General features: G+C 34.6%; 1 protein-coding gene across 5 annotated transcripts in view; it reads left to right on the forward strand.

Annotated features, from left to right (window-relative positions):
* Positions 1-12,275, forward strand: part of LOC115887457 (rho GTPase-activating protein 100F) — a 225,640-nt gene that overhangs the window by 121,183 nt on the left and 92,182 nt on the right. The window lies entirely within an intron of this gene.

Here is a 12,275-nt window from a genome sequence, read left to right on the forward strand (position 1 = left end):
TATTTTTGGAATCGGCACACTGCACGGAGTTCGAATTTTTATAAATAAAAGGGGTAAAAAGTCACTCCGAGTTGTTCACACATCTGTCTTTTAGGAATATTATTATATTTAGTATAAAAATAAAACTCATTAAATTTGTTACAAATTGTATTTATATATCACAATTGCATACTAATTGAGCATTATCCTTGACATTCAGCAAGGTAGCAGCTTTACCGTTATTCCATAAAAAGTGAAATTACATATATCCCTCAAAGACAAGTTAAGACTCGCTTTTAACCTTGTTATTCGCTTTATTAATTTTATCCTATATATATATATATATATATATATATATATATATATATATATATATATATATATATATATATATATATATATATATATATATATATATATATATATATATATGAAATATATGCATTTATCCATTGATTTAATAATTTATCAAAATTAACTAATAAGTACTGTTAAAGCTATTGAAGGTCTACTGTCATAGACTTCGGCAAACATCGGTTGTTATCGTAAGCGCGCCAAAACCAACGAGGCCTTATTTCTAAGTAAATAGAAAAATTTTAAAAATATGTACATATTATAATGCAAAACATAACGATTGAGGGAATGAAAATTTATTTAAGAGTATTATTTAATACTCTTAAATTAATTTTCATTCCCTCAAAGTACTTTTGATTTCAAAAGACATTACTTTACTAAAAATCAAAGATTAAATGTAAGCGTCAAACGCCAAACGCGCCAAAATCACTGGGTGTGTTAGTTCTTATGCGCAAAATAAACAGAAAAAATTTAAAATTATGTACATAATGCAAAATATAACGTCTGAGGGAATGAACATTAATTTAAGAATATTCAATAAAAAAGATATAGGTTAGAAATACGTACTCACCACGTTTTATCCATCCAACACATACACTTACACCCTTCTTCAACATCACATTTAAACCCTTTTCACTAAACGTTCAAAATACACAGTAAATTTCTTGATCTACCAGCGCCGTTAAAAGTTAGAAACAAACTAAAATACAATAGCCAAACGCCCGCGGTTTGCGAATTACTAGGCTTGGTGTGAATCAGCTGAAGGACGTATGACGGCGGCGATAAGACCACTGAAATACTATACCATTCAAATATACAAACAGAAAAATATATATAGTTCCAGGGTGTTTAAAATATACATACATTAAAATACATATAAAGGTCCCAAAAAGGTAATTGCCCAATATTGCGCAACACCCGTATAATCCTTACCTCTGCATACGTCACTACAGCTGTCAAGGTATAAAAAGGATGACAGGACAAGCCCAAATCAGTTCTCGTCGAGACTTTGCAGGTGTCACATCGTAGTACCAGCAACCAACAACCAGCAACGTTAACATAATAATTAATTAACATAATAATTAAACCAGCAACGTTTAACATAACCTCAGAAATGGAAAAATTTATGTTAGTGAAAAATGTTTTGAAAAAAATTCCACGTTTCGGTCTTACCGGGCGTAAGATGGAATTTAAAATAAAACCAGTGCCCAGTGGTGAAGACCCAATGAAGTGGGTGAAGGGGGCCGTAGAAGATATTTTGAAGAAGGGGACCGAGGGCGTAGCCCCAAATGATCAGGTTGGATTCAACTTCTGTTCCAAAGACTTTACACGCGGTGATGGCTGGATGAATTTTAAAACGGCTAGTGAAGTAACTTTTGACGATGCATGGAAAACAATATCTTCCATATATCAATCTAACAGCACCGGACTAAACACCGAGACTTTCTGTCTCGGTATTACAGCCGTGAAAATGCCGGTTGGGCAAGGTCGTGGTAGTAAATACAACACCTTCGATGAAGAATGTGGAATGCGTAAAGGCATTGTTGCCATAAAAAATAAAGACAATCTGTGCCTTCCCCGAGCTCTCGTTGTGGCAATAGCTCATACCGATAAAGACCCTAATTATTCTAAAATAAGAAGAGATACCGGGAAGATCCAAACTGAGAAGACCAGGTTATTAATGGGAGAAACAGGTGTTAATATTCCAACAGAAGGAGCCGGAATTCCAGAATTAGAAAAATTCCAACAGTATTTGGTAGACTACCAAATTGTTGTTTACCAATATGGCTCCAAAGGTAGGGATGTGCTGTATCAAGGCGAAGAAAAATCCAAGAAACTCCATTTGCTTTACCACCAGCACCACTACAACGTGATAACGTCTTTGACGGCGGCGTTTTGTTGTAACTACTATTGTGAAGAGTGTAACGTACCTTACAATAATAAAAATAGACATAGGTGTGGTGGTATGTGCCCCGGATGTTACCAAAACCCAGCATGTCCTACAGACAATGTGAAAATTAAATGTCCCGACTGCCTTCGTTCGTTTAGAGGACCTCGATGTTTCGATAATCATAAGAAGACCGGATCTTACGTTAAAGATACTGTGTGTGATAATATTAGGAAATGTCAAACGTGTCTCATCGTCCTAAAATCCGACAGACCGCATACCTGTGGCGAGAAGTTCTGTTCGATTTGCAAGAAACACCAGCCACAACCCCACCATTGTTACATGCAGCAAGATACAGGGTGTCCCAGTATGAAAAACACTTTGTTTATTTTTTATGATTTGGAAACGAGGCAGGAGAAGAAACTGGAAGACGGTAGTTTACTTCATGAACCTAATCTTTGTGTATATAGAAAGGTTTGTGACATATGTATTGACAAAAGTAGCAGTGCGTGCCAAAAGTGCGGAGAAAGACAAAAAGTGATAAAAGACAATGCTATATCGGTATTATTAAGGGATATTTTAGTGCTTAGGAAACAATTCAAGGATGTTGTGGTGATAGCACATAACGGCGGTGGGTTTGACCACCAATTTATTCTAGACTATATTCTCCAGCAAACAGACCTAACACCTGAACTTATAACAAGAGGTACCAAGTTAGTTCTCATGTCTGTGGGTAATGTCAAATTCCTCGACTCCCTCAATTATTTCCCTATGGCCCTTGCAAAACTCCCTAAAGCATTCGGATTGACAGAGCTGAAGAAAGGATATTTTCCACATTTATTCAATACCGTAGGACATCAAAAGTATGTTGGACCGATGCCCCCTATTGAGTATTACGATCCCGACAATATGAAGGTTGAAGATAGGGAAAAGTTCATTAAATGGTACGAGGAACGTGTAGCTGAGAATTACATGTTTGATTTCGAGAAGGAGTTTGTTGAATATTGTGTATCCGATGTCGACATTCTCACCCAAGCTTCCCTGAAATTCAGAAAGCTAATGATAGACGAGGGGAACGTATGCCCATTTACCGAAGCGTCAACACTACCTTCTGCTTGCAACAAGATTTTCCGACGGAATTTCCTCCAGCCCGAAACCATAGGTATCATTCCTAAAAACGGGTACAGATATAGAGATAACCAAAGCAAGATCGCCCTCCAATGGTTATTGTGGGAGGAGCAAGAAAGAGGTGTTGAAATTGTACATGCTGCAAAACAACAGGAGAGTATTGTTGCAGGGTGTAAAGTCGACGGGTATTGTAAGGAAACCAAGCAGGTGTTTGAGTTTCACGGCTGTTATTACCATGGGTGCCCGAAATGTTACAAGTACGAGAGACAGGTACCGCTCAAAGACGACCCTACACAGACGCTGGATTCTCGGCACGAAAATACACTTACTAAAACTCAACATTTGATCGACCAAGGACACGAAGTTATCGAGATGTGGGAGTGTGATTTCCGGCGCGATATGAGTGATGAAATTAAACAATTTACCGAAGACCATCCTTTACTCGTAAACTTACCGCTAAACCCGCGCGACGCTTTTTACGGGGGCCGTACGGAAAATATGAAAACGTATTACAAGTGCCGGGACGGAGAACAAATCAAATACGTCGACGTTTGCTCACTTTACCCGTGGGTAAACAAGTACGGAAAGTATCCCGTAGGACATCCGGAAGTTATCGTAGGTAGTGAAAAGTGTAGTAAACTTAACTTGTTTGAAATAGACGGTCTGATTAAATGTAGAATTCTTCCACCTCAAGAACTGATCCATCCCGTATTACCGGTAAAACTGAACGATAAACTCATGTTCGTGTTGTGTTACACATGTGCTAAAGTCGGGGCTAAAGAGTGTAATCATAGTGATGAAAAAAGGACAATTAGCGGGACATGGGTTATTGACGAAGTGGTGAAGGCGTTAGAAAAAGGATATAAGATTTTAGACATTCAGGAAATCTGGAAATATAAGGTAACGCAGTATGACCCGGAGACAAAAGAAGGGGGTTTGTTCAACTGGTACATTAGCAAATTCCTTAAAATCAAACAGGAATCATCAGGCTGGCCCTCATATTGTACAACACCACAATCCAAAGACCAATACGTGCGTGAATATTTGGCAAGGGAAGGCGTTACGCTAAATCCGGAAAAGGTTTCTGTAAACCCTGGCCTTAGGCAACTTGGAAAAGCTGTCATCACATCGTTTTGGGGCAAGTTAGGGCAGAGGGAAAACCAGGGAAAGACGTCTATTGTGAACAAACCCGAAGCGTTGTTTTCCATGCTAACCAACCCTGCAACCGACATCAACTCCATACTGCCAGTAAACGACGATACTTTACTGGTGAACTGGTCGTTTAAAGATGAAGCATACGATATTCTCCCCACGGTGAACGTATGTCTAGCCGCATACACCACGGCTCAAGCCCGGCTGAAATTATACAGCTACCTGGAAAAAGTCGGGGATAACGCTATTTACACGGACACAGATAGCGTTATTTACCTATCGAAGGCAGGGCAACAAGATATCCCGCTTGGAAATTTCCTCGGTGAAATGACCGACGAGTTGGAGGGGTATGGCGAGGGTAGCTACATTGATGAGTTTGTGTCGGGAGGACCTAAGAACTATGCGTATAAGGTATATTCTCCTAAATCCGGGGAATATTCCATAACGTGCAAGGTTAAAGGCCTCTCCCTAAACTACAACGCCTCTCAAACCATTAATTTTGAAACCATAAAATCCATGGTTTTAAGAGAAGAGCCCGAACCTATCCCTATAATATACAGACAGATACGGAGAACTGGGGATCACAAGGTTATGACCGCGGAGCTGACAAAACTCTACAGGCCGCTTTCAACCAAACGGAAATTCGACGAGGAAGGTGGTTCATTACCGTTTGGATTTAAAAAAGCTAGACATTGAGACTGTTTATAAAAACTGTATTTAGTTCATACTTTAGTTATAATAATAATTGTTATTGGAATATTATATTGTGTCCCTAATTTATATTAACACGTATTATATACTTTTGTTATTAATATATTTTTATACAGGGTGTATAGAAATTTATATTACTTTTAACGTATTTATACTAACACGTATTATATGATTACAGTTGAGGGTTGGAACCTTTGGTGTTACACAGCAAAATAAAACACTAAATCACCACAATACACCAAAACACTTTTACTTTTACACTGGACAGTTTCTGCTGATGATGCTAACATGGTTAGCGAAACGCGCGTCCAGTGTAAAAGTAAAAGTGTTTTGGTGTATTGTGGTGATTTAGTGTTTTATTTTGCACGTATTATATGGTTTTGTTGTTAATATATTTATCAATAAAATATGTGAGTGATGTTTTAAATTTTTATACACATAGAAAATTATGTTACTCTACGTTTGAGTGCGTATGTACTGAGCTTAATATTAATTTTAATGTGTTTATACTAACACGTATTATATATGGTTTTGTTATTAATTTATTTATCAATAATAATATGTGTTGTTTTAAATTTTATACAGATAGAAAATAATGTTAATTTAACTTATTTGTACTAACACGTATGTTATTAGGATAATTCAATAAAAACGTTTAAAAGTTAATATACAGGTTGTACTTATATAAATCTATATTAGATTTTAGTTCTAATTGTTTATCATTAGTGGGTTTGAATGTGTATGTACTGACCTTAGTATTTATTTTAAGGTATTTATAACACATGTTATTAGAATTATTATTTATTAATAAAGAAATATTAAACAAATCTTTTTTTCTTTTTTTTCGTCATTCAGCGGTTAACCATCATTTCCTTTCAAAAACCAAAACATCCGCTAGATGACTAAATTGTCTATATCAAAAAATATTATTATGTTACCACACGATGTTATTGTTAAAATTGAGAATATTCCAGAAAAACAAAAATATGATATCATAACCGTCATACCGAAAACCGCAAACTTACGTCGTATATTTTTTCATATACTGTATATATTCAAAAAATCTTTTCATGTTATTATCAATTTTCCCATACTACATTTTTGTTAAATTACCCAGTAACGTCGTTAATTAATTTTTAAAACAATATTTTAAGCTATCAGTAAGAAGATGATGATAGTGATGATATACATTTTGAATGGCTCTTTCCTAACGAGTGTGTTAGCATTTGACCTAAATTTGTAAACCATTCTAGCCAGAGTTAGGTGATCCGGTCCAACAGGGCTAATGATTCACACCACATGGTAGTTGATCCGATCAACAGGGCGGTTGAAGCGCTTTAATCAGATCTGTTCAACAGATCCGTTTAATCGGGTCTATGTTGCGTTAGTGTTGCGTTGGCGTTGCGTTCTTGTTGCGTTGGGGTTGCGTTGCGTTCGTGTTGCGTTGGGGTTGCGTTCGTGTTGCGTTAGCTATAAATACTATATATTCTTATGAGAAGTATCATTAGTACGTAAACCAGTCATGGAGCAACAACGGTGTAGGTTAAAACTCTTGGATATACCAAACCAAAATGTATTTGGTATTAGAAGAATGAACAAATGTCTGCTTATTGGTAATGAACCAGTTGAAGTTCAAAATGATGGGTATCTAACGATTAAAGATGAAAAATTTAAACTGACGAGCGGATTATTGAATCTTCTTACTCAATCCCAACCTACTGAGTACTCTGAAGTAGATTTAGAAAATTATAAGTTTATACTGTTATTAACAAACGCACATAGGCATCAGTTTAATCAGGATAGACACATTAATTCAAGCAAAAGCTGGAAATATGTAAATATTATTTCTAAACTATTTCCACCGATAAGGAAGAAAGGCAAAAGAAAACTTATTACGAAACGGGGTAGCAATGAAAGCTTTCCTCCTAAATACGACTACGTAAATGAACAACTCTTAAGCGATAACTCTCCTCCTCTGAAATACGACGACATAAACGAACTGGTTGATAGACTATATGTATTGGATCAGACCCAAGGAAAAAAAGAGGATATCTTCAAGATTTTAAGGGAGCTTGAACGTTTAGAAGTGATATATAGACCCTAAACCCGTATATATGGTGGTTAACAAACAACCCACATTCAGTTGACAGTCTGATCTTGTCTGAACAACATGTACGTTATTTTAGCGATAGTAACAGCGGTGGTGCTTACTCACCAATAACGAGTCAGCAGACGTCCAGAACCTAGAATCATTGGCGGAGGGTTTAAGCGAATTTCAAGCTATATAATCTACCGGAGGATGGAACATTGAACCCCAAACTGTTTCTTTTATACAGAGTTAGTCGCGTTCACCCTAAATAATAAATTATTTTGTTATAATTTTAATAAAGTTTTAAATTTTTCTACCTATTTTAACAAATTAAAAATATTATATTCATAATTATAACGTAGTCTCTTAGGTACTTTTAAGTATTTATGTTAAGAAAATAAAAGTAAAGAAGAATAATATGTATCATGGAGGTTATGTTTAATTATCAATGTAAGTAATGATGACGTCAGAGTATTTCATAGATTTGTCAAGACTTGGTTTCTACGTTCGTCTTATTATTTTTAGAATTCTAGAACCCTAAATTGGCCCATGTGTAAATAATGTTGTTTCATTTTCCAATAATTATCCTTATAAATAAATAAAAATAGAAAATGGGTCATAGAGTAGAAGATAGTTACTTTACATATAATCCAAGTTAGCAACTTTACAAACGATTTTAAAGATGGTGGCCATTTCCTGACCTATCCAGATTCGGATTGCAAATATCTCTAAGAAGATAATCCAGGATTTCGGCTGGTCCAGCCCAGTGTTGCTAAATTTATATTTTTCTATTTTTTAATATTTTTGTTTTTTGCCCCCAGGGTATTTTTTTTGGGGGGAAGGCCTGTGCCAAAAAAAAGTCTAAACAATGGGCCTGCGCCCAATTCCACCAAAAAATATACATAAATAATAATAAAAAAGTAAACATATTATTATAACAATATTATTTGTTCACCCCGTATATCGAATATTATCTTATGCAAGGCGCCCGCCCAGCATTCATTCAATTTCTGCGTCTCGAATGATAATTAAAAAGGGAAAGGCTACCGTTAAGTTTATTTATTTGCATAAGTAATTGGTTTTGTTAGGCTGGATCCACACTGTGTGTTTTTGCCGTTTCAACGTATCCGTTTTTATTGTCGCTCCCCGACAACACATGCATTTAAATTAGAGACGATACACTATGCGTTTTTTGTTTTTGCTGCAGAACCGGCGCGGCGCTCTGTTATTGTATATGGCAGGTGCCGGTGACAATAAGAACGGATGCGGTCCAACGGCACTGCAAAAACGCACATTGTGTCACCAGCCTTATAGTTAATTCTTCAGATTCTATATTTCAAGTGCCTGAGAAACAAACAAACAAGCTTAAACTTGTCCTAACCTGTCTTTTCCTTTAGCTGAGAGTACCATTCTAAATAGCTGTATATATTATTTACTATTATTTATATCATTTTATTTAAGCGAATGAAAAGCTAACGTACAAAAAGTTGATCTTAATAATATTATTTTATCTATGATTACTATGTATAATGACTATCTATGATCTATGATACATCTCCAAAAAAAGTATTTTATATTATTAAAGTTATTTTATTAGTACAGAAATGAAAAAAAAACAATAAGTCGTTAGAACATTAATTTTATTTTCAATACATAATATAAATGTACACTAAAAAACAAACATATGTTATGAAAATATTCTATACTGAAAAAAGTTATACATCAAAATAGTTCTTACACCTATTTTTACAAACAAAATATAATATTTTAGTTAAACAAATAAAAGATACTATTGCTAAGAATAAAATTAAGGTATTAGTATAATCAAAAGAGTGGAGTAAATTAAATTTTTTTTAAATTTAAATTAAACGTTAAATTTAAATGTTTGTTGTCGCACTTTTAACTTGTAGTGATAGTATTGTTCATTTGAAAATTGGTGAGACGTTTGGAAAACGGGTATTCTATTGTTGTGTATTACACTATATTTTAATTTTTCTGTTTCAAGTTGAGTATAGACATCGGGTGGTTTTTGTACATAGAAAATATTTTGCACCACTGTACAAAAAATTATAAAAGTTGGGTTTAGTTTAGAGGAAGCATGGCTAGTCAGAACTAACTCTGAAAAACTTATAGAATAGCATTTATACATAGGCTGCATTGTGATTGCGATAGGGGGGGACCATCAAAATGTGTTTGCCAATTTGATCGAGTATAATGAATAAAACAGGGTAATTTTGTTTGCAAGTTGAAATCCTCCAGTAATGATTTGGTAATTTTGCCCAAATATTTAACAATGTCAAACTGTTGATATGATAACGGAAAAATTCAATGGGAAAGTTTTTGAAATCGTCAGCTGTACAGTTCTCCAAAGATTTTGTGTCCAATAAGAATCTGTTGATATCTGAATTTAATCCTGACATTTTTTACGTACGCGCGCACAAACGCAACGTACTTTTTGCGAATTCTTCTCTATAGAATCCACCTTGAATAATGTTTTTATTTTCGACTTCAATAATGTATGTTATGGGATTTGTTAATTTCACTTTTTTAATTTGAAATATTTCATTGGACCAATTAGGCGTATAACCCTTTGTAAATAATTCCCTCTGTTTACTGATTCTAACAAAATCTATAACTTTGAATTTCGAACTATTAATATCGGTCCGAGGGTTCCCGAAGTGGATGTCTGGCTCAAGCGCTGTCTTCTAGATTTGTCTGAATTATTCTAGATTTGTCTAGACATGTTTCGACATAAAACGGTAAGATTTGCGCACGCGTAAAGAAAATATTGGTGTGGTGGTGGTGGTTTTGGGGGGTTGATGGTGCAGCAGCAAGAGAACATATTAGTTCCCAGCGTCGTTAAAGTAAGAAGTAAGCAAATTGTTATTGTTGTTGGTGGTTCGAAAGAAGTAAAAACCCAAAAAAAGAAAAAATGGCAGAATTGACAGCAGCAGCAGCAGCAGCAGCTGCGGGAAATCAAGAATTGGAATCGGTCTTGTGGGATATATTTAACGTATTTTCCAAACTGAACTGGACTTATGGACACGAGGAGGCCTCGTATTCCGGGTCGCAAGACGAGGAAAGGTTTAGAGGTGCAATGGAGGCAACGTTACGCTGTCTAAGTACGTATAATTTGGAACAGCTTATAATAAATGTCGCAGCAGTGGGTTTACCCTTGTGGTATTTGAACCCCCTGAAAAAGTTTCTATCACACGATGTCCTGCAAACATGGTTCCGAGAAAATCAGTATGATTATTATGAGGAAGAAGAACAAGATGAGGATAACGATAAAGAAGTATATTACCGAATTTAAATATATTATTTTTTGTTCACAAATGTATTATGATGATGATGATTATGATGAAATAAAACAAACATTTGTACAATTCTATGTTTTTTATTCTCTCCACCCTGTAACTATATATATTTTTCTGTTTGTATATTTGAATGGTATAGTATTTCAGTGGTCTTATCGCCGCCGTCATACGTCCTTCAGCTGATTCACACCAAGCCTAGTAATTCGCAAACCGCGGGCGTTTGGCTATTGTATTTTAGTTTGTTTCTAACTTTTAACGGCGCTGGTAGATCAAGAAATTTACTGTGTATTTTGAACGTTTAGTGAAAAGGGTTTAAATGTGATGTTGAAGAAGGGTGTAAGTGTATGTGTTGGATGGATAAAACGTGGTGAGTACGTATTTCTAACCTATATCTTTTTTATTGAATACTCTTAAATTAATGTTCATTCCCTCAGACGTTATATTTTGCATTATGTACATAATTTTAAATTTTTTCTGTTTATTTTGCGCATAAGAACTAACACACCCAGTGATTTTGGCGCGTTTGGCGTTTGACGCTTACATTTAATCTTTGATTTTTAGTAAAGTAATGTCTTTTGAAATCAGTACTTTGAGGGAATGAAAATTAATTTAAGAGTATTAAATAATACTCTTAAATTAATTTTCATTCCCTCAATCGTTATGTTTTGCATTATAATATGTACATATTTTTAAAATTTTTCTATTTACTTAGAAATAAGGCCTCGTTGGTTTTGGCGCGCTTACGATAACAACCGATGTTTGCCGAAGTCTATGACAGTAGACCTTCAATAGCTTTAACAGTACTTATTAGTTAATTTTGATAAATTATTAAATCAATGGAAAAATACATATAGTTCATATATATTTCATATACATATATATATATATATATATATATATATATATATATATATATATATATATATATATATATATATATATATATATATATATATATATATATATATATATAGGATAAAATTAATAAAGCGAATAACAAGGTTAAAAGCGAGTCTTAACTTGTCTTTGAGGGATATATGTAATTTCACTTTTTATGGAATAACGGTAAAGCTGCTACCTTGCTGAATGTCAAGGATAATGCTCAATTAGTATGCAATTGTGATATATAAATACAATTTGTAACAAATTTAATGAGTTTTATTTTTATACTAAATATAATAATATTCCTAAAAGACAGATGTGTGAACAACTCGGAGTGACTTTTTACCCCTTTTATTTATAAAAATTCGAACTCCGTGCAGTGTGCCGATTCCAAAAATATATAACACTTATGGGTTTGCGCGCACTTAACTAATTAAGGCCCCTGCGCGAACCGACCAAAACGTGTTTTTTAGCTAAACCGTAAGAGAAAAACGTGCGCACATAGCGGAAAAAGTGGCTTTGCCACCCCAGCTGATAGCGGTCTTTCACCCCTAGCCCTTTTGGCATTCATCCCTAATATTATAAGAGGGTGGATAAATACATATATATAGTTACATATGTTCATACATATAGTTTTTATAATAATAAACATTTAGGGTGGTCATATCTAAAGTAGTTCCAAGAAATGATATGACGTCAGCATCGTATTTATTTATCACAAACCACATATACTTTCGGGTGTCGTGTGTTTAGTCTATTTCCAGCAGTTGTGAAA

Source organism: Sitophilus oryzae, unplaced genomic scaffold (genome assembly GCF_002938485.1).
Source record: "Sitophilus oryzae breed Bouriz unplaced genomic scaffold, Soryzae_2.0 scaffold_575_pilon_pilon, whole genome shotgun sequence".
In the NCBI taxonomy this organism is placed as follows: domain Eukaryota; kingdom Metazoa; phylum Arthropoda; class Insecta; order Coleoptera; family Curculionidae; genus Sitophilus; species Sitophilus oryzae.